Source organism: Oncorhynchus keta, unplaced genomic scaffold (genome assembly GCF_023373465.1).
Source record: "Oncorhynchus keta strain PuntledgeMale-10-30-2019 unplaced genomic scaffold, Oket_V2 Un_contig_1690_pilon_pilon, whole genome shotgun sequence".
NCBI lineage: Eukaryota > Metazoa > Chordata > Actinopteri > Salmoniformes > Salmonidae > Oncorhynchus > Oncorhynchus keta.
Window position 1 is genome coordinate 1,506,331 of NW_026280186.1, and position 23,670 is coordinate 1,530,000.

Here is a 23,670-nt window from a genome sequence, read left to right on the forward strand (position 1 = left end):
GGGTACATAAGCAGAAATTGTATTCCAGTCTTGACTTATGCCCATAGGGAAGATATGTACATTCTAAACAGCAAACACTTCTCAATGCATCTCCCCTAAACAAACCTCTTACTTACTGTTGGTAATATGAATACACCTTAACACCCCAACTCCTCTGGCCTTAATAGAAATCACCAGGGGAGACCAATATATCCACTTCATACCAGAAGAAACGTTTGTCTCACATTATCTCCAGAGCTGTGTATAGTACTGATCTTAGAAGACAATGACAAGCCGTCCTGTGTGGTTTTCTTCCCGAGGTGGCGTATTAGACCTCTCAAGGCTCTTGAACACTTGAGTAATCGCTGCTCTCCGTCTTCGGCGGCTGCAGAAAGATGTTTTACAACTCCGAGGACTGGGATTTCAGCGTTTGTTTCATTTGTGCCCTTGAACGCTGCTTTGTGCTTTATCACAATCAGGCTCACTGGAATTAGAGGATGAGTGTGTTGTGTCCTGAGGGTGTGTGTGTGTGGGGGGAGGGGGTAAAGGTGGGGATCTCTGTGCATGTGAGTGTGAGTGTATCAGAGAGCTTAATGTGAGACGGGAATCCAGAAGAACTTGATTATCAATCTATCAATCAAGTTTCTCTGTAACAAAGTTGTTTATATAGCCTACATGCCATAGACTCATTGCCATGGAACGTAAGATTAATTAATACAGTGTAAAAAGTCTCTCCTTGGTCTACTTTATACTAGAACTACAGTTGATCATTATATACCTAAAGGCAAACCTACAGGAAAGAGAAATATAATACCGTAATTCTTACACATCACCCCAGAAAGTGAATCCTTAGTCCCTAAACATCAGAGTTCATCATTAGCACATAGCGTAGCCGCCAGCAGCCTCACTAATATCCCACTGGTCGTAAAAGTACACGGTTCATCTCCGTCAGATGGGTAGTAAACACTGTGTGTGTGTGTGTGTGTGTGTGTCACCTCAATCAGATGGGTTGTAAACATCCAGTGTATCTCTGTGGTGTTTATAGATTAACAACTGTCTCTCTATGTGTGTGTTCTAGATTGGGATAGATTGACCTGTGTGACCTTGGAGAAGTGCCCTGGACAACAGACAGTACTCTACAGACCCAGGCAGGCTGGCAGGAGCTGGGGCTGTGGCTTGACGCACTGCAATGCAGCAGAGCGGATCAGAGCAGTGATCTCGCACACACACACACACACACACACACACACACACACACACACACACACACACACACACACACACACACACACACACACACACACACACACACACACACACACACACACACACACACACACACACACACACACACACACACACACACACACACAGGGATGTAACCACACATCCTCCAAAGCACACATGCTCGGGAGCACACAGACACACAGTTACGCACATACATAAAACCACACACTTCACGGATCAGCTGGCAGAGACTCTTCTTAATCAACCTGCGTCTGTGTCCCTGCCTCTGTCTCAGTGAAAAGCACACAGTCTCTCACCCATGACTATGCATATCCCTGGGAGACCCGACGTTGCAAATATACGTTTCCTAAACTGCATCCTGTACAGGTCCGAAACTATAAAATCATGTCAAACACTGCCTAGTTCGTCTCCTTAGACCCAGATGTATCCCTTAGTAGTGTGTGTTGGTTGTCAGTATGATTATCATGGCATCAGTAGCCTCTGAAATATTATATATATGTTTAATGTACGCTACCGTTCAAAAGTTTGGGGTCACTTAGAAAGGTCCCTGTTTTTGAAAGAAAATACTTTTTTTTGCCCATTAAAATAAAGAAAAAGCGATATCTCAGACTGGCCAATAAAAATAAAAGAATCAGATGGGCAAAAGGACACAGAGACTAGACAGAGGAACTCTGCCTAGAAGGCCAACATCACGGAGTCGCCTCTTCACTGTTGACATTGAGACTGGTGTTTTGCGGGTACTATTTAACGAAGCTGACAGTTGAGGACAAACTAGATACTCTAATGTACTTGTCCTCTTGCTCAGTTGTGCACTGGGGCCTCCCACTACTCTTTCTATTCTGGTTAGAGACAGTTTGCTCTGTTCTGTGAAGGGAGTAGTACACAGCATTGTACGAGATCGTCGGTTTCTTGACAATTTCTCCAATGGCCTTCAATTCTCAGAACAAGAATAGAATGACGAGTTCCAGAAGAAAGTTATTTGTTTCTGGCCATTTTGAGCCTGTAATCAAACCCACAAATGCTGATGCTCCAGATACTCAACTAGTCTAAAGAAGGCCAGTTTTATTGCTTCTTTAATCAGGACAACAGTTTTCAGCTGTGCTAACATAATTGCAAAAGGGCTTTCTAATGATCAATTAGCCTTTTAAAATGCTAAACTTGGATTAGCAAACACAACGTGCCATTGGAACACAGGAGTGATGGTTGTTGATAATGGGCCTCTGTATGCCTATGTAGATATTCCATAAAAAATCTGCCGTTTCCAAGCTACAATAGTCATTTACAACATTAACAATTTCTACACTGTATTTCTGATCAATATGATGTTATTTTAATGGATAAAAAACATGCTTTTCTTTCAAAAACAAGGACATTTCTAAGTGACCCCAAACTTTTGAACGGTAGTCTATATAGCCTCATTATTGTTATTTTATTGTGTTAATTAAAATTATATATATTTTCATTTTTTGATTTGTATTGTCTTAACTATATTTTCTTAACTGCATTGTTGGTTAGGGCCTTGTAAGTAAACATTTGTGTGACAAATACAATTTGATTTGTTTTGATTTGAAATATGTCCACTCGTCTGACACCACACTGGTCCCCTACACCAGCATACTCATACACAAGTACATGATTTGAAATATGTTTCCCCGTCTTCTCTAATGTGTAATGATTATGTAGAGGAATAGAAAATTGAGAAACAAACATTCTGAGCCAGAGCGAGAGGTAGATTTGTAAGTGTTGCAAAAACGCAACATTGGGCTTGACGGGTTGCAAACTGAGACATTGGGCCCCATTCATATATTGAGAGACAAGTTAGAGAGATTATTTCCCTTCCAAATTCTACAAATATGGGCAATCAAACACTTCAAGAGTAACTTTGATTGCCCCCCTCCTACGGCATTAAAAGGACAAAAATGTATGTACAGTATGGTTTATGCGGTCAGAACAATGCCATTGACGATCATTCATTTCATGGTAAAGAAGTAAGAGGAGGTTCTCTCTCCAAATGAAGACAGAAACAACCATATAAACAACCAGATATTTCTCAAAGTAAGTTTGTAACGGCTGTCTTGGGAAGACGGAGAGGACCAAAGCGCAGCGTGGTAAGTGTTAATCTTTTTTTTAATGAAACTGAACACTTCAAAACAACAAAGTGGAACCCGAAATAGTTCTAGCTGGTGCAAACACACAAAGACTGGAAATAACCAGCCACAAAACACAATGGAAAACAGGCTACCTAAATAGGGTTCTCAATCAGGGACAACGATTGGCAGCTGCCTCTGATTGAGAACCATACCAGGCCAAACACAGAAATAGAAAAATATAGAAAAACTAACATAGACAACCCACCCAACTCACGCCCTGACCATACTAAAACAAAAGACAAAACAAAGGAACTAAGGTCAGAACGTGACAAAGTTAGCTGTTCTCCGTACATACAAAATGTTATCCGTTGAAAAATATGTTGGATTTGTCAAGTTGATCAATTTGTCTATATTTCAGACAAAATATGACTTAATTGCAGATGTTTTATACTGTATATATATAATATACCATTAGACAATATTTTCCATCACGTCATGCTTTTCATCCATTTTGAAGTCATTGAGGTTACATTTCACAGTTTTCTTACCACAAAATGTTCATACCATTGAAGTCCACTGTTGCATTACAATGGCATTACGCACGAGAGACATACTATATGCATAGTTCCACAGCAGCATATCACAGTACAGTTCAACACAGTAGCCTACCTACTACAGCACAACACAGTGCAGTAATACCAAACATCACTTAAACATATCCAAGACTTTCAGTTCAGAAAACATTGACAAACATTGGTCCTTGTGCTACTGTCTGACTTTACTTGACTAGCTAGTGAGCTCCGTAGGGAAACACCCTGTTCTCAACACGAACACACACACTTCACTCTTCAGAAACCACATATCTTCTCCGAGCCCCTTTCATCTCAACACACTCCAAACCAAGACCACAAGCTAAGTAGAGACACAAGTTGAACATAAACACAAGCACATAGTTTCCTCTATCTTTCTGAGCCCATGCAGCATCCCTGATAACAGACACACACACACACACACACACACACAACACACACACACACACACACACTCCTCGCTTATCCTTACCTCATTCTGAGTCAGAGCTCTCCCGTCTAATAAGGGGATCACTCGATTCCATCAGCAGCCTGATCTCCAGGAAGCATCCGGGATCCCATAGGATAACACCCACTAACACCACAGATACGACGGCACTAACACACAAATACTTTGGCTGGGAGTAAGTCTCATTAAAGGGATTATTTTGGGGCAATAAAGTGAACCCTAATCACTCCAAACAAACAGACAGATGAAGTAGATCAGCCGGAATTTGATTTCAATCACAAACACACATAAGCACACACATAAGCACACACACACACACACACACACACACACACACACACACACACACACACACACACACACACACACACACACACACACACACACACACACACACACACACACACCCCGCACATCCACTACACCCCCGTTACCAAACCCCTCTTCCATCCAAAATCCGGAGAAGCAGATGTCATGGTAACTTAATGGGATTGGGACAGTCTGTCCTCACAGTGTGCGTCCCAAATGGCACCCTATTCACTATGTACTGCACTACCATTTACCAGGGCCCATAAGGCTCATAAGGCTCTGGTCAAAAGTAGTGCACTATGTAGGGGATAGGGTGCCATTTGGGACTCCGACAGGGAAGATGTCAGAGGTAAGAGGAAATGGAGCTTGGGTTAGGAAGTGACCTCGTCCTACGGTTACACAATAGGCAGAGTCCCTATGGGGTGAAGCAGCTTCCTGTCCAATGGCCAAGTGACTACGGACCCTGTCTGATCTGATGGGACAAGGCTTAGTTACTACTAACCCTGTCTGATCTGATAAGATAAGGCTTAGTTACTACTGACCCTGTCTGATCGGATGAGATAAGGCTTAGTTACTACTGACCCTGTCTGATCTGATGAGATAAGGCTTAGTTACTACTGACCCTGTCTGATCTGATGAGATAAGACTTAGTTACTACTAACCCTGTCTGATCTGATGAGATAAGGCTTAGTTACTACTGACCCTGTCTGATCTGATGAGATAAGGCTTAGTTACTACTGACCCTGTCTGATCTGATGAGATAAGACTTAGTTACTACTAACCCTGTCTGATCTGAAGGGACAAGGCTTAGTTACTACTAACCCTGTCTGATCTGAAGGGACAAGGCTTAGTTACTACGGACCCTGTCTGATCTGATGAGATAAGACTTAGTTACTACGGACCCTGTCTGATCTGATGAGATAAGACTTAGTTACTACGGACCCTGTCTGATCTGATGAGATAAGACTTAGTTACTACGGACCCTGTCTGATCTGATGAGATAAGGCTTAGTTACTACGGACCCTGTCTGATCTGATGAGATAAGGCTTAGTTACTACGGACCCTGTCTGATCTGATGGGACAAGACCTAGTTACTACGGACTCTGTCTGATATGATGGGACAAGGCCTAGTTACTAATGACCCTGTATGATCTGATGGGACATGGACCCTGTCTGATTTGATGGGACAAGGTCTAGTCACTAATGACCATGTCTGATCTGATGGGACAAGGTCTAGTCACTAATGACCATGTCTGATCTGATGGGACATGGACCCTGTCTGATTTGATGGGACAAGGGGAGTTGATGGTGGTGAGCGACACCGTAACCTACTATTGTTAGACTTTCAGACTGTTGAGATCATGTCCATCTAAATCACCATAGAGAAGTCCTGTTTGTGTACTTACTATATATCAAAGTGGAACCTTTGACTAATTCATACAAACGCACACTAATATTCTAGTCATCTATATACAACGTAGAACATACAGTATCCTTGCATAAAATAAGGTAAGACCGGGATTCAATCCGATCGGGTGTTGTAGGAAATGGTCCAGCGTTCGCTGAGATTGCATTCACAGTAAACACGGCATATGTTGGCCAAATCAGAAATTGTCGCATTGCCTACAAGCTGCGATCGGATTGAATCCCAGCCTTAATTACATGTATAGTTGTAGTAGTATCATGCAAAATAAGTTTTCCAAAAAACAAAGTTTACATAAAGAATCTTTATTATTTTGTATACATAGATATCTTCATATAATTGTTCTAATACCAGTCAAAAATAATAATCATTATATATAATATATATATATATAAAACTAATCCCAATAAACTACTATGTACTTTGACTTTACCTTTCTTGTATAAAACAACATGGAGAATGTATACTCACCTCCCTAGCTGGAAATATAGGTGCTCGGAAGGGAGCAAGATTTTACAAAAAAGAAAACTAGGCTAACACCGTAACACTGTATCTGGTTAGAACTACAACGTTACCCAACAAGCTAACATTGGCGGCCATTTTGTAGTTTTGTAATAAGACACAGCATGTTGGTGGTGGAGGGTAATTGCCTAGGAACTTCTCAAAAAGGGATAGTTCAGCAAAATTAGATATTTGAGAAACTGTTTTCAAGGTGAGGAAACACATATATAAATATGCAATTCTGCGGAACTTTCCCTTTAACACAAACTTCAGCTTTTTCACTCTGTTTAATGAAATTGGTCAACAAAAGTTTGAGATGATGACTGGGAGAGGATAGGATAATCTTATCATCTAGATTTGTGGCTGCAGACGAGGGGAAGAACATTAGATTACTACTGTCTCAGTACACAGAAGAAGATGAAGAATATCTGTGGAGGCTGCTGGAGGTAGGGTGGGAAGGAGGGGGAGGGAGGGAGAGGGGGGTGGAAGGAGAAAGGGGGTGTTGGGAGAGAGCGAGATAGCAGGGGAGAGAGGAAAGAGAAGAAGAAAGTGAAAGTGAAGGTGAAGATATAGAGATTAAGAGAGAGGGGAGAGGCTGAGGCAGAAAGAGGAACAGGAGAGAGAGAGAGATAAAGAGAGAGATAAAGAGAGAGATAAAGAGAGGGATAAAGAGATAATAAGAGAGAGAGATTGAGAGAGATTAAGAGAGAAGGGGTAGAGGCAGAGGGAGGAAGAGGAGAGAGCGAGAGAAAGAGAGATAAAAATAGATAAATAGAGAGAACGAGAGAGAGATAGTGGACCCCAGACTGATGAGATTAATCTGTAAACAGAGAGGAGAGTTCCTCTTCTTCTCTCCTTCTTTTCACTTCTTCCCCTGCATCTTTCCCTCTCTGGGGGGTAGGTCATGTCTTGGTGGTTGGCAGGGAGCTCATATTCGGTATCCAGTCTAGCTCTCATCCATTTAGCTGTGGCAGTCTTTGGGAATGCCATCCATCTGTCCTAATAGCATTCCCAAGTTTTCCCCCAAATTGTCCCGAACTCTAGATATGTAGAAATGAAAACATAGTAGTATGTGAGGACGGATGGGACAGAACATCAGGATCTTGGAGAGGAGTGTCCAGTTGTCCTAGTGTCTGTTTGGGCCAGGGCAGCAGGAGTATCTCACCCCAAACGTCCCAGCTGGGGTGCAGTGTGGTCAAGAAGAGGCATCGAAGCTATGAGGGAGAAGAAGACATGCTTTAGGCATACTTTGAATGCATCAATGATATACGTACTGTTATGATGTGACTAAAGAGGCAGAGAGAACGAGAAAGAGAAAGGGGGGAATACGAGAAAGAGGGTGAGAGGAATTCTGAGAAAGTAAAGAACAGGAAATGATTATATCCCATCTTTGGGCAGAATGAAACATCAAGAATTGATTGTGTGTATGTAAGGTGGTGTGCAATCCCCCAGGAGAGAGGGGATGTCCTGTCGCTGAATCATTCAATATTACATTAAAACAGCCACCTACACACACACACACAGAGTCATCTGCTCCCTCCCCGCTGGGCCAAGATTTAAGATGGCAAGGTCACCTCTATCTCTTCATTACTATAAACCCACTACAGTCTCACTGTCTGCCACACAGCTTGATCATTATACATTCAGATTGGCTAACTGATGTGATGTACACCTTAGTTACCACACTGGTAGCCTGGTTCCAGATCTGTTTGTGGTGTCTTCTGGTCATTGGCATTCCAGAGAGCACAAACAGATCTGGGACCAGGCTACCACACTGGGCCCGTTCTCTCTGACTCATAGGATGACACAGCTATTCCCTCTGGCTCAGGTCTGCTTATACAGGCTTTGTAAAGTTTTGCTGAGGGCTACTTTAAGGAAGGGATATTTTTTGAACATTGTTATTTATTTAACCTTTATTTAACTAGGCAAGTTAAGAACAAATTCTTATTTACAATGATGGCCTACACCGGCCAAACCCGGACGATGCTGGGGCAATTGTGCGCCGCCTTATGGGACTCCCAATCACGGCCGGATGTGACACAGCCTGGATTCGAACCAGGGACTGTAGTGACGCCTCTTGCACTGACATGCAGTGCCTTAGACCGCTGCACCACTCGGGAGCAAAGTTGGTAGAGCATGGCACTCGCAAAGCCAGGGTTGTGGGTTGGATTCCCACGGGGGACCAGTATAAGGGGGGAAAAAGTATGAAAATGCATGTACTCACTACTGTAAATCGCTCTGGATTAAAGCATCTGCTAATTACTAAAAACGTTCAAATGTGTCCTATTGAATGATCCTTACCTGTCCCATATTTTCACATTTCTACAGTTGGTGGTACAGCATCCAGCTGACATCAAAGCTGAGAGAGAGAGAGAGAGAGAGAGAGAGAGAGAGAGAGAGAGAGAGAGAGAGAGAGAGAGAGAGAGAGAGAGAGAGAGAGAGAGAGAGAGAGAGAGAGAGGAGAGGGAGAGGGAGAGGGAGAGGGAGAGGGAGAGGGAGAGGGAGAGGGAGAGGGAGAGAGAGAAACAGAAGAGATGTAGCTCAGTGCCAGATCCTTTAGTTCTACAGTTTGGGTGTTAAATGAAACAGCTGTGATGGGGAGTGAAACAGGAGAGGGGAGGGACAACACTGTACGTGACTGTTTAGTTAATAGTGATAGATGGTACATCACAACGTTCTATTAGATCGCTCTATCGTGTGTTTGGTGTGATAACTCTCCTCCAGACTGTGTGGGCACAGCCTTTGAGGCGTCCCCCCCCTCGCCTGTTTCAACCCTCTGCTGCAGCGCTGCAGTTGACAGCCACCAGACAGGCCTCTCTCCTGTAACGTCAGCCAGCCTTCACAGGCTCAGCTAAGTAACTGTCAATCTGTCTAAGTTCTGTCTTAGTTTTCCACCATATTCCCCCTGTGTGGATGTGCACAAATGCACACGCAAAAAAGGTTTACACAATCTGATGGCCACACAGCAGTATGAAACACCGAGAAGGTGAAGACAGTCAAATAGTAAGGAAGGAGAAAGGACAGGAGAGAATGAGAGAGATATGGGGGAAAGAGGAGAGAGGTACCAAGGCGCTGTGGAGTTCAGTCCATTTCCTCTTTTACTCCTTTTGACAGGATGTGAGATATCTACAATACATGACATTAACACAAGGACACATTCTGACAGCACACCGTAGTTCTGTCTAACACGGATGTCTCAATACTGTACAGAACTATCCCTCTTAGTTTACTCTCTCTCTCCTCCACTGTTGTCCTCCCCATGTGACTATAATAACGTTTGCAGCACATTCTCTCCCCCAGCTCTCTGGGCTGACTTCTATTGCCTATTAACTATTCATAAGATCTTGTGACTGTAGACTTCTACAAAATAAATCCCACTGTAAGCCTCCACTACGCTAGTCCACACATCACGCACGCCTCAAGTTATCTACGGGAGGGAGAAAATAGCGAAAACTGTTTTTGTGTGTGTCTGTCTGTGTGTGCGTGTGTGAGGATAGAGATCATGTATGAAAACTCCCTTCAGGTTTTGAAGGTCAGGGTGTGTGGAATGGAATTGATTTCACGACTAAGGAGCCTCGGGGCGTTATGAGCGAAGAAGGTTAGATGCTCGCACACACACACACACACACACACACACACACACACACACACACACACACACACACACACACACACACACACACACACACACACACACACACACACACACACACACACACACACACACACACACACACACACACCATTTTAAGTGTATAAGCAGCTGACAGTAGTCTGACCCAGACGCTAATACTGACATTAGAAAGGTGAGGGAGGTTAGGCAGACTGCTGATGACATTGTGTTCTGTAATAGGTGGGTCATTCTGTTTGTAAGATGACAGCTTAATGTGGAGGAGAGTGGGAACAATTTGCCTTAAACGGAATAGCCAATCCCAAACTCAGAAATGCGACACAGGTCATGTGATCGTACGGTTTGAAACACGGGCTTGTGATAGGGTGATGATGTAACGAAAAAATAGTTGACGTGATTATTCAAGAATAAAGTGGAGCTTAACTTTCCCAGAGCTTCACCTCTGTGCTCAGCGGGAACGGCTCTTCATTTATCTTTTCCTCAAAAAGATTTGCGTGATTTGCTGTGCAGAGAATCTGGTCCCACTAATACATCGCGGTTCCCGGATCTAACACTTTCCATGCAGCTCAGGACTAAGACTAATTATGACTTTACATAACTGATCGTTCTTCTAAAGTACAGAGAGAAAGGAATGAGCAATAGCCAATGAGACTTTTTTTCTAAGGAAACACTTTGACGCTCAGGACGAGGATAGTTTCCCAGACCCAGATTAAGCCTTTAGTCTTTGACTCAAAAGCATTGAAATACACTATATTAAAAGAGTTGTTTATTTAGGCTTAATCTGTGTTTAGAAAACTGTCCCTCAGTGTTTAGGAACTCAAGGAAGTTATCACATGTATAGATTGACCAATCCTACCCTTGGCTGCAAACTACCTGTGTATTATCAAAATGTGTAATCGAGATATAATTTATGTCTAAATGTGGACCCAGTCAAAATCAGAAATGATGAAAAAGCAGGAAACACATCAACTCTTCCATGTGGAAGTCAACATCAACTTTGGTCCTTTTCCAGAAATGATGAAAAACAGGCAGGACCCACTCTTCAACCCCTTCGGTCCTTTCTATCGCTCCAGAAATGATGAAAAACAGGCAGAAAACTAGTCAGGCTGCTCAGCAGATTGGTTGACATATTGTCAATGGACTAAACTTAACAAGAAGAAGAAAGAAAATAGAATACAAAATGACATAAAACACAACGGGAAAAGCCTCAGTATCCGAATGGGAGATTAATAATAAACTGGTCTTAAATACATCTACAAGCTAAAGCATTGTATTTGGTTCAAAACAACACAAGACCTAAACCTCAACTGGAGTTGTGTATAAAGGGCGTGGCCACTGACCACGTTGAGGAAGTTAAACTCCTAGGTATGACACTGGACGGTCAGTTATCATGGTCAAGTAGAGGAAGTTAAACTCCTAGGTATGACACCAGACAGTCAGTTATCATGGTCACGTTGAGGAAGTTAAACTCCTAGGTATGACACTGGACGGTCAGTTATCATGGTCACGTTGAGGAAGTTAAACTCCTAGGTATAACACCAGACAGTCAGTTATCATGGTCACATTGAGGAAGTTAAACTCCTAGGTATAGACAGTCAGTTATCAGACGTTGAGGAAGTTAAACTCCTGGGTATAACACCAGACATTCAGTTATCATGGTCAAGTAGAGGAAGTTAAACTCCTAGGTATAACACCAGACAGTCAGTTATCATGGTCAAGTAGAGGAAGTTAAACTCCTAGGTATGACACTGGACGGTCAGTTATCATGGTCACGTTGAGGAAGTTAAACTGACACCAGACCAGTTATCATGGTATGAGTTAAACCAGACAGTCAGTTATCATGGTCAAGTTGAGGAAGTTAAACTCCTAGGTATGACATGGTCCAGTTAAACATTCAGTTATCATGGTCAAGTTGAGGAAGTTAAACTCCTAGGTATGACACTGGACAGTCAGTTATCATGGTCACGTTGAGGAAGTTAAACTCCTAGGTATAACACCAGACAGTCAGTTATCATGGTCACGTTGAGGAAGTTAAACTCCTAGGTATGACACCAGACAGTCAGTTATCATGGTCACGTTGAGGAAGTTAAACTCCTAGGTATGACACCAGACAGTCAGTTATCATGGTCAAGTTGAGGAAGTTAAACTCCTAGGTATAACACCAGACAGTCAGTTATCATGGTCACGTTGAGGAAGTTAAACTCCTAGGTATGACACCAGACAGTCAGTTATCATGGTCACGTCATATTGACAAAGTAGTTGAGACGTCTGTTATTGAAGACGTTCTCGTCTGCAGAAGTTCGGCATTTTTGTTTTACACAAAAATCAACTGTAGTTGTTAAGGCTCTGGTCTTGTCCCATCATTTCATTCATTTAAATAACTGTTCATCTTGATTACTGTCCGGTGACATGGTCAGGTGCAGCAAAGAAAGATCTATCAAAGCTGTAGCTGGTACAAAGCAAAGCAGCACACCTTGCCCTTAACTGCACACACAGAACTAACATCACCAACATGCATGATAGTCTTTCCTGGTTGACGAGAGACGAACTGCATGTCTTCTAGTTTTCATGAGAAATAAGTACTGTGACGAAAATTCGAGATTGTCTGCATGATCAAATAACATTCATTTCGGACACCCATACAAGAACTGCCACCAGGGGTCTCTTCATAGTCTCTAAATCCAAAACAAATTCCCGGGCAACGTACAGTATTATACTGAGCCATGATCACATGGAACTCCCTTCCATCTCCTATTACTCACCGGTGTGTCAATCTAAGTAACATAATACTAAAAATCCCATTCAAAAATCCTTCAGTTTAAACTAGATATATCATTTTTGCACGGGCTGCGTCTCAATCCACTGCATCGGCCGTTGGCGGCCATCCGCATTTGTGGGGGAAGGTGGCCGAGCTACAGCGGTGTTTGTAGTGTCCATTCTGCTCAACGGCCCCCCCACACTCGTCTGAAGTCAGTACCGTCGATGTGCTTCCACTTAGCTAGCGGTCAGTCTGTCTATCAGTAAGTCAGTCTACCCCTTAGGCAGAACACAGTTACATATAATATATGCCAATTACTAGACGCTTTAGTCATGCCTGGATACATTTTAAGTATGGGTGTTCCCGGGAATCGAACCCACTACCCTGGCGCTACAAGCGTCATGCTCTACCAACTGCTGAACATCTACCATAACTAAAATGTCACTACAGCATCACTAGGCTGAATATAGGTTATAATGTAACCTTTAGAGTACATGAACTGTCCAGCTACATTACCAGGGGAAAAGGAGTACGAGCTGAAAAAGAACACTGATGCCTCGGGGCATCGTTGGAGAAATGCATCTGCATCTATGTACTGTACTGTAGGGTACTGTATGTATTGGTCAGGGCATCCAAATGTGTTACATTTGCAGATGAGAACGAGAGAGTGATTCCAGGAAGCTAGAATTATCTCCTTTACATAACGTTGTGGAGTAGCAATCCAGCCCTCTCTCTCTGTCTCTCTCTCTGTCTCTTTCTCTCACCTCTCCTCTCTCTCTCTCTCTCTCCCTCTCTCTCTCTCTCTCTCTCTCTCTGTCTCTCTCTCTTTCTCTCACCTCTCCTCTCTCTCTCTCCCTCTCTCTCTGTCTCTTTCTCTCACCTCTCCTCTCTCTCTGTCTCCTCTCTGTCTCTCTCTCTCTCCTCTTTGTCTCACTGTTTCCTCTCTGTCTCTCTCGCTCTGTCTCTCTTTCTCTCCTCTCTCTCTCTTCTCTCTCGCTCCTCTCTGTCTCGCTCTCTCTCTCCTCTCTCTCTTCGTCTCTATCCTCTCTGTCTCGCTCTCTCTCTCACTATCCTCTCTGTCTCTGTACTGTAGGGTACTGTATGTATTGTTCAGGGCATCCAAATGTGTTACATATGCAGATGAGAACGAGAGAGTGATTCCAGGAAGCTAGTTAGTACTCATAGGATGAAGGCCAGTTGCAGTGCATTGCATAGCTGGAGGGCTGAATGCTAAACATGACATCTACTGTTCTGTATGTAATGTATATGTTAGTAATGTAAGATACTGTATTGTGTTACAGCATACAGTAAATATGATATCTTTACACCGTAGCACAGTTCAATTGTGTGACAGGAGAGCTGAATGATAGTGAATTCCACAGTTTGGTCCTGTCGGCTGTCTGCTGCTAAGCCCAGGACTCTGTATCCGGCTGTACACACACACACACACACACACACACACACACACACACACACACACACACACACACACACACACACACACACACACACACACACACACACACACACACACACACACACACACACACACAGTCTGTCTGGGCTACGGAAGCTTGACTGTGGGTGATTGGAGCGGAGAACTCACCAGGGGCTGCCTGGGGCTGTGTGTGTGTGTGTGTGTGTGTGTGTGTGTGTGTGTGTGTGTGTGTGTGTGTGTGTGTGTGTGTGTGTGTGTGTGTGTGTGTGTGTGTGTGTGTGTGTGTGCGCGTGTGTGTGTGCGCTTGTGTGTGCGCGTGTGTGTGTGTGTGTGTGTGTGTGTGTGTGTGTGTGTGTGTGTGTGTGTGTGTGTGTGTGTGTGTGTGTGTGTGTGTGTGTGTGTGTGTGTGTGTGTGTGTGTGTGTGTGTGTGTGTGTGTACGTGTGTCTACTTTATCATTGACTCCAATCAAGAACCACAGACTGAGACAGAGAGACATCAAAAGATGCACGCACACACACACACACACACACACACACACACACACACACACACACACACACACACACACACACACACACACACACACACACACACACACACACACACACACACACACACACACACACACAGAGTAGCCCATGGTAACCTCTCATTGGTGATAAATTATAAACAAGGGAGGGGCCACATTATTGGCAACCTCTCCCCACTGTTAATGACAATGTTACCCCAACGTTAGTCTCCGGGCATCCCACAATGCACCACTACACTACTGTCACGCCCTGACCGTAGAGATCTTTTTATTCTCTATGTTTGGTTGGTCAGGGTTTCTATGTTTTGGCCGGGTATGGTTCTGAATCAGGGACAGCTGTCTATCGTTGTCTCTGATTGGGAATCATACAGCAGAATGGTCTGTGTGTATGTGTGTTTGTGTGTTAGATACCTGCCTCTCTTCAGTTCTGCTGCTCCTCTGATATCAGTTCTACTTATCACTGTCTCCAATCAAGAGACAGACTGAGACACACAGACATCAATACGCACACACACTGTAGAGGTAAATAAACACACACACAGTAAACAGTATTCCTTCACGCCTGGTAAATCTGCCGAGATCCTCCACTCCACTCGAGTGGAGAAGAACCTCTAATTTATTCGGAAATAAATGAAATAGTTCAAAATAGAACTGAGTGTCGGGTGTCAGAGGGAGCTCACAGATTCCAATGTAGTTGTATTACTGTCTCAGCATCAACTAATTGTGCTAATCTGTTTGCCTCATTTCATGGCTTAATATAGGCTATAACCCTGTGCATTCAAAGATGGTCACTTCATGGTCACTCTGGGTTGTATTCATTAGGCACCACACGGACGAAAACAGACTAGCACGGGGAGGGTCTGCTTGGACTTATAAGTAATGCTCATTAAGAATCCAACAAGAAATGCTCTTTTTTGTTTTTTCTGTCTCAGAACGTTTCCGTTAAGTGCCGTAAGGAATACGACCCCGTATTCAAAAATGGCCACTTCCTTCTTAGTTGTACAGAGGCATGTTTCAGAAATGACTCTCAAAAGGCAAATTAAATATTGAAGCGTACATTTGTAAGATAAACTGCTGTTGTCCTAGTTTCGGAGACAAACACAGTAGCCCACGGTAACCTCTCATTGGTGATAAATTATAAACAAGGAAGGGACCACGTTATTGGCAACCTCTCCCCACTGTTGGCGACAGTGTTACCCCAACGTTAGCCTCCGAGCATCCCACAATACACCACTCTACCACCGTTTCTTCTAGTGCCCAGGGTCTAACTTTAATGAGTTTCTCTCAACAAATCTCTCACACACACACGCGCACGCGCGCACACACACAGTCTCAACTCAATACCTTGGTTATCCACTTCCTTAGGAGATCAATCGTTTACTCTTATTTTGCCCTCTCTATCTCATGCAGTTCTTCAGTAGCTGTTGCATCGCTGCATTTCCCTTCAATCTAAAGCTTTTGTTCTATTTCATATGGGAATAGTCCTTCTGTAGCTCAGTTGGTAGAACATGGCGCTTGTAACGCCAGGGTAGTGGGTTCGATCCCCGGGACCACCCATACGTAGAATGTATGCACACATGACTGTAAGTCGCTTTGGATAAAAGCGTCTGCTAAATGGCATATATAATAATAGGCGAAGGGCCAGTCTTGTGTAATCTACCAAAGAAACGCTTTAAAGACAGAAAACATGTCATCAAAAAAAACAAAGACATTCTTCTGATGAACACAATGCAGACAGATGTGGCGATGATGTCATAATGGCGGCATCTATGCCGTTAGTAGATACAGAAGATATCTCCTTCCCGTATAACATCTATGTCTTTGTGAGATAGCACCTCGTCCCTGTCTTTCCCATAGCATCTCATTCTCACTGTGATCAACGAGGGCTCTTCTAACACGGTGCAGCCGAAGTGAGATTCACACTCCTATCTCAGCGCTGGGAGAAGAGGCAGGAGGGGGATCACACAACTCAACTAGAGAGTACTCTTGATGAATGCCAGTTCAACACACACACGGACACACGCTTCTTGACAAACGCCAGTTGAACAACAGCACTGCAGTAAATCCCTCAACCTCAGCACCAAGGTCATGTATCCATGACCTCCCCTTGGAAAGACAGACCAATCAGAGCCTCAGAAGTCACGCCAGCCTTTTCTTGACTAAAAGTCGAGCAAGAAACACTCGCAATTATATGTTTCGCCTGCAGCGAACGTTCCTCTTAGAGCCAAGACCAAAACCGTAATGAAATGTTATTTGGCTGTAACCGTGCAGAGGAGAGGAAAATAGCGAGTTGGGCTCTAGCAATGGGGGGTAATGAGATACAGTAGCCATTATCTGCAGGCTGCTGCTGGTAATGGTGTCCTATCAAGAGGAAGAAATCTCTCTACAGTACAGAGAAGCAGACAGTATGCTACAGCTATACACAGGAAATCAGGCGTTTGACCTTGATGCCAATCATTCCGATGTCAAGTTTAAGTAACAAACGTGATTATCCATTTTCCAGTGAAAATATACATCATTATTATGCTTACAGGCATTTGGCTCAGACACATCGCAGATCCATCCCGATCAAAGGATGAGCACATACAGTTGAAGTTGGAAGTTTACATATACTTAGGTTGGACTCATTAAAACTCATTTTCAACCACTCCACAAATTTCTTGTTAACAAACTATAGTTTTGGCAAGTCGGTTAGGACATCTACTTTGTGCATGACACAAGTAATTTTTCCAACAATTGTTTACAGACAGATTATTTCACTTATAATTCACTGTATCACAATTCCAGTGGGTCAGAAGTTTACATACACTAAGTTGACTGTGCCTTTAAACAGCTTGGAAAATTCCAGAAAATTACGTCTTGGCTTTAGAAGCCGATAGGCTAATTGACATCATTTGAATCAATTGGAGGTGTAACTGTGGATGTATTTCAAGGCCTACCTTCAAACTCAGTGCCTCTTTGCTTGACATTACGGGGAAATCAAAAGAAATCAGCCAAGACCTCAGAATAAAATTGTAGACCTCCACAAGTCTAGCTCAATCCATGGGAGCAATTACCAAACGCCTGAAGGTACCACGTTCATCTGTACAAACAATAGTACGCAAGTATAAACACCATGGGTCCACGCAGCCGTCATACCACTCAGGAAGGAGACGCGTTCTGTCTCCTAGAGATGAATGAACTTTGGTGCGAAAAGTGCAAATCAATCCCAGAACAACAGCAAAGGACCTTGTGAATATGCTGGAGGAAACAGGTACAAAAATATCTATATCCACAGTAAAACAAGTCCTTTATCCACATAACCTGAAAGGCCGCTCAGCAGGGAAGAAGCCACTGCTCCAAAACCGCCATAAAAAAGCCAGACTACATTTTGTAACTGCACATGGGGACAAAGATCGTACTTTTTGGACAAATGTCCTCTGGTCTGATGAAACAAAAATAGAACTGTTTGGCCATAATGACCATCGTTCTGTTTGGAGGAAAAGGGGGAGGCTTGCAAGCTGAAGAACACCATCCCATACATGAAGCACGAGAGTGGCAGCATCATGTTGTGGGGTTGCTTTGCTGCAGGAGGGACTGGTGCACTTCACAAAACAGATGGCATCATGAGGGTGGAAAATTATGTGGATATATTGAAGCAACATCTCAAGACATCAGTCAGGAAGATAAATGGACAATGATACAAGCATACTTCCAATGTTGTGTCAAAATGGCTTAAGGACAACAAAGTCAAGGGAGTGGCCATCACAAAGCCCTGACCTCAATCCCATAGAAAATTTGTGGGCTGAACTGAAAAAGCATGTGCGAGCAAGGAGGCCTACAAACCTGACTCAGTTAGACCAGCTCTTTATTATTTTTTTCTTTATTTAACTAGGCAAGTCAGTTAAGAACAAATTCTTATTTTCAATGACAGCCTAGGAACAGTGGGTTAACTGAAACGTTTGACCCAAGTTAAACAATTTAAAAGCAATGCTACCAAATAGTAATTGAGTGTATGTAAACTTTTGGCCCACTGGGAATGTAATGAAAGAAATAAAAGCTGAAATAAATCACTATTATTCTGACATTTCACATTCTTAAAATAAAGTGGTGATCCAAACTGACCTAAGACAGGGAAGTTTTACTGGGATTAAGTGTCAGGAATTGTGAAAAACTGACTTTAAGTGTATTTGACTAAGGTGTATGTAAACTTCCGACTTCAACTGTACATACCATCTTGTCTGAAACATAGAAAGCCTTAAAACAAACAGATAATGAACGCCCCAGGCACTGAAAAGATTAGAAACTACATTGAGGGGGTGTGATAAAAATGTTGAATAATGCCAAACGCCAAACGCCTGCTTAGCTATGACATCCTACATTATCTTAAAGCTACATTCTGGGATTTTAAAAAACAACAAAACGGCAGCCCTGAATTGAACTGAGGAACAGATTCCCAGATCCCATACTGTACCTTTAATGATGTGTTATCTCTCTTCCCGTCCCTGTTATGTTGTGATAGATGGTATCTGACTTTGGTGAGACCAGATAGATGTTGTTACTGGAGACAATATAACTCTGGGAGGTGTCCCTTGATCATTGATCAAACTGTTAGATAACATACTGATGCTCGTCAAGATAGCATTGTTAACAGCAGCGGAAGCCAATTGGCAAGCAACAGAGAATGTGAAAGCAAGATGACTTCAGACACTCGTTGTGAACGTCTCTTCCAAGATGGATGACATTCAGGTTGACATTAATTCAACTACTTCTTGCCCACCGGGAATGACACAAACTGTCACAACCTGGTAATAACATCCAAGATGAGCAATGTTCAAGATCGTATGAATTGAACCGCTTTGAACTGAATCCATCTACCAGAAATGACAAAAACTACTTTCTCTAAAACATCAAGTCAAGGTCACCTCCAGGTCTTCAAATGATGAAAAAATTGAAATATTCCTTGAGGTAATTTCTCCCCTGGAATTGATGCCTGTATCTCCGCTCTCTCCATCCTCTCTCTCCCCTCTCTTCATCCTCTCTCCCCTCTCTCCATCCTCTCCCTCCCCTCTCTCCATCCTCTCTCCCTCCTCTCTTCATCCTCTCTCCCCTCTCCCTCCTCTCTCCCCTCTCTTCATCCTCTCTCCCTTCTCCCTCCTCTCTCCCCTCTCTTCATCCTCTCTCCCCTCTCCCTCCTCTCTCCCCTCTCTTCATCCTCTCTCCCCTCTCCCTCCTCTCTCCCCTCTCTCCATCCTCTCCCTCCTCTCTCCCCTCTCTTCATGCTCTCCCTCCCCTCTCTCCATCCTCTCTCCCCTCTCTCCATCCTCTCCCTCCCCTCTCTCCATCCTCTCTCCCTCCTCTCTTCATCCTCTCTCCCCTCCCTCCTCTCTCCCCTCTCTTCATCCTCTCTGCCTTCTCCCTCCTCTCTCCCCTCTCTTCATCCTCTCTCCCCTCTCCCTCCTCTCTCCCCTCTCTCCATCCTCTCCCTCCTCTCTCCCCTCTCTCCATCCTCTCCCTCCCCTCTCTCCATCCTCTCTCCCTCCTCTCTTCATCCTCTCTCCCCTCTCCCTCCTCTCTCCCCTCTCTTCATCCTCTCTCCCTTCTCCCTCCTCTCTCCCCTCTCTTCATCCTCTCTCCCCTCTCCCTCCTCTCTCCCCTCTCTCCATCCTCTCCCTCCTCTCTCCCCTCTCTTCATCCTCTCCCTCCTCTCTCCCCTCTCTTCATCCTCTCTCCCCTCTCTCCATCCTCTCTCCCCTCTCTCCATCCTCTCCCTCCCCTCTCTCCCTCCTCTCTCCCCTCTTTTCATCCTCTCTCCCCTCTCTCCATCCTCTCTCCCCTCTCTTCATCCTCTCTCCCCTCTCTCCATCCTCTCCCTCCCCTCTCTCCCTCCTCTCTCCCCTCTCTCCCTCCTCTCTTCATCCTCTCTCCCCTCTCCCTCCTCTCTCCCCTCTCTTCATCCTCTCTCCCTTCTCCCTCCTCTCTCCCCTCTCTTCATCCTCTCTCCCCTCTCCCTCCTCTCTCCCCTCTCTCCACTCTCTCCCTCCTCTCTCCCCTCTCTTCATCCTCTCTCCATCCTCTCTCCCCTCTCTTCATCCTCTCTCCCCTCTCTTCATCCTCTCCCTCCCCTCTCTCTCCCCTCTCTTCATCCTCTCTCCCCTCTCTCCATCCTCTCTCCCCTCTTTCCATCCTCTCTATCCTCTCTCCCCTCTTTCCATCCTCTCTCCCCTCTCTTCATCCTCTCTCCCCTCTCTCCTCCTCTCTCCCCTCTCTTCATCCTCTCTCTCCTCCTCTCTCCCCTTTCTTCATCCTCTCTCCATCCTCTCTCCCCTCTTTCCATCCTCTCTATCCTCTCTCCCCTCTTTCCATCCTCTCTCCCCTCTCTCCCCTCTCTTCATCCTCTCTCCCCTCTCTCCATCCTCTCCCTCCCCTCTCTCCATCCTCTCTCCCCTCTCTCCATCCTCCCTCCCCTCTCTCCCTCCTCTCTCCCCTCTCTCCCCTCTCTCCCCTCTCTTCATCCTCTCTCCCCTCTCTTCATCCTCTCTCCCCTCTCTCCATCCTCCCTCCCCTCTCTCCCTCCTCTCTCCCCTCTCTTCATCCTCTCTCCCCTCTCTCCCCTCTCTTCATCCTCTCTCCCCTCTCTTCATCCTCTCCCTCCTCTCTCCCCTCTCTTCATCCTCTCCCCCCTCTCTCCATCCTCTCTTCCCTCTCTCCATCCGCTCTCCCCTCTCTTCATCCTCTCTCCCCTCTCTCCATCCTCTCCCTCCCCTCTCTCCATCCTCTCTCCCCTCTCTCCCTCCTCTCTCCCCATCCTCTCTCCACCTCTCTCCATCCTCTCTCCCCTCTCTCCATCCTCTCTCCCCTCTCTCCATCCTCTCTCCCCTCTCTTCATCCTCTCTCCCCTCTGTCAACCCCCCCTCTCTGTCATGTCTGCCGTTAGGTTTAGATCTGATTTGTCTCAGCCCACTGGTCCATCTCTCATTGGCACGGCACACCGGGGGAGAGAGAAGACCAGGGGAGGACCCTGACAGTCTATTCTCTCTGTCACTGGAATGAGATTGCGTGTCAACGGCCCAGGCCTGACTCTGGAACAGTTGTCACATATCTCAGGAGCGATGAGGCCTCGGAGTTGGTCCCTTCCACTACTGAGCACAGGGCGGGGGTGTGAAGGTGACAGTTGAGGCCTTTAACTAAGAAATGCCTGTTTTTAATCTGTAAAGATCACGATATCTAGACTTAATCTTCAATATAGTTTAGCTACAATTCAACTCTCCATGTCATTTTCACACTGAAGTGCCAAAATAAAATGGTTCGCCTCAAAAAGTAGAAACCGTTTATCTGTGAGAACGACACCAAAAATATATATTTTTATTTTAATATTAGTAGTAATCTGCTAAACATCTCTGTGTTAAACACACACACACACATTACCATGAACACATGCATGCGCACACACAGTTGTCCAAAGGGAGCAGACATTAAGGTAATGAGGGTTATCAGGAAAATGTTTAATAACACACTTGCTATAATGTGTGCTCCGAAGGTACGTCGGTTGTTGCTATAAGCTTATGTGTCCTGGACGTGAACACAAACAAATAGACAATGAAAGACTGTAATTCAAACCCGGTCTCCTGGGTACCATGAGATTATGTTGGTCCTCTGATGTTAGCCCTCTGAGTTTTCAGGTCTTAGGCAAGTTTACTCAGCACACGAGTGTGCCTAGTTCCAAACCAGCTCTGTTAAATAGCTACATCTCCGAAGTGCAAGAGGTAAGGTATATGGGGCGGCAGGGTAGCCTAGTGGTTAGAGCGTTGGACTAGTAACCGGAAGGTTGCAAGTTCAAACCCCTGAGCTGACAAGGTACAAATCTGTCGTTCTACTCCTGAACAGGCAGTTAACCCACTGTTCGTAGGCCGTCATTGTAAATAAGAATTTGTTCTTAACTGACTTGCCTAATAAAATAAAGGTTAAAAAAAATATATATATATATATGTTACGAACATCTAAAACTTTCTGATTATATGTGAAAAATGTCTGCCTAATACTCCCATATCTCCAAACACAGAATAAGTGACTGAACTATCAGCCACAAATTTGTTTGCGCATGAACGTAGCTTGTGAGTGTGACATCTTTTGGCAGACTTGCGAGGAAGAAGAGGAGAGAGGAAGAGTGACAACACACTCGCTCTCTCTAACCCACTGTGTGTGTGTGTGTGTGTGTGTGTGTGTGTGTGTGTGTGTGTGTGTGTGTGTGTGTGTGTGTGTGTGTGTTCTGAAACAAGGCTTTGTGATGGTGCTACTCCTCAGACAGGTGATTCAACACTGTCGACCAATTAGGAAGAGAGAGAAACATCCTGGTACTTTTCCCTGACAGACTGAGCGTGGAGTCTAGAGAGAGAGAGGAGCACACACACACACACACACACACACACACACACACACACACACACACACACACACACACACACACACACACACACACACACACACACACACACACACACACACACACACACACAGACAGAGGCCTGTAATTGTTCTGTCACTGCACTATAGACATTTTAGGGCAGCAATACGACTTCAGTCTAATGGATGCTTTCTCTACAACCAATACAGTATTGTACAGATTGTAAAATAGTTGTCTCAATATACACAAAAAAATTGGTTGCACCAGCCAGTCAGTCAGTACTGTATATCTTTACAATAAAGTAGAAGATCACCTTGGACCCCCAAAATACAATAAGAGCG

At 44.4% G+C, this 23,670-nt stretch overlaps 1 long non-coding RNA gene across 1 annotated transcript in view; it reads right to left on the bottom strand.

Annotated features, from left to right (window-relative positions):
* Positions 1–6,387: 6,387 nt before the first annotated feature.
* Positions 6,388–23,670, bottom strand: part of LOC127919544 (uncharacterized) — a 21,096-nt gene continuing 3,813 nt past the window's right edge. Inside the window, exons 2-3 of the long non-coding RNA XR_008103270.1 lie at positions 8,890–8,947; positions 6,388–7,802 (exon numbers count right to left, since the gene is read on the bottom strand). This is a non-coding gene — a long non-coding RNA (uncharacterized LOC127919544). The remainder of the gene's footprint in view (positions 7,803–8,889; positions 8,948–23,670) is intronic.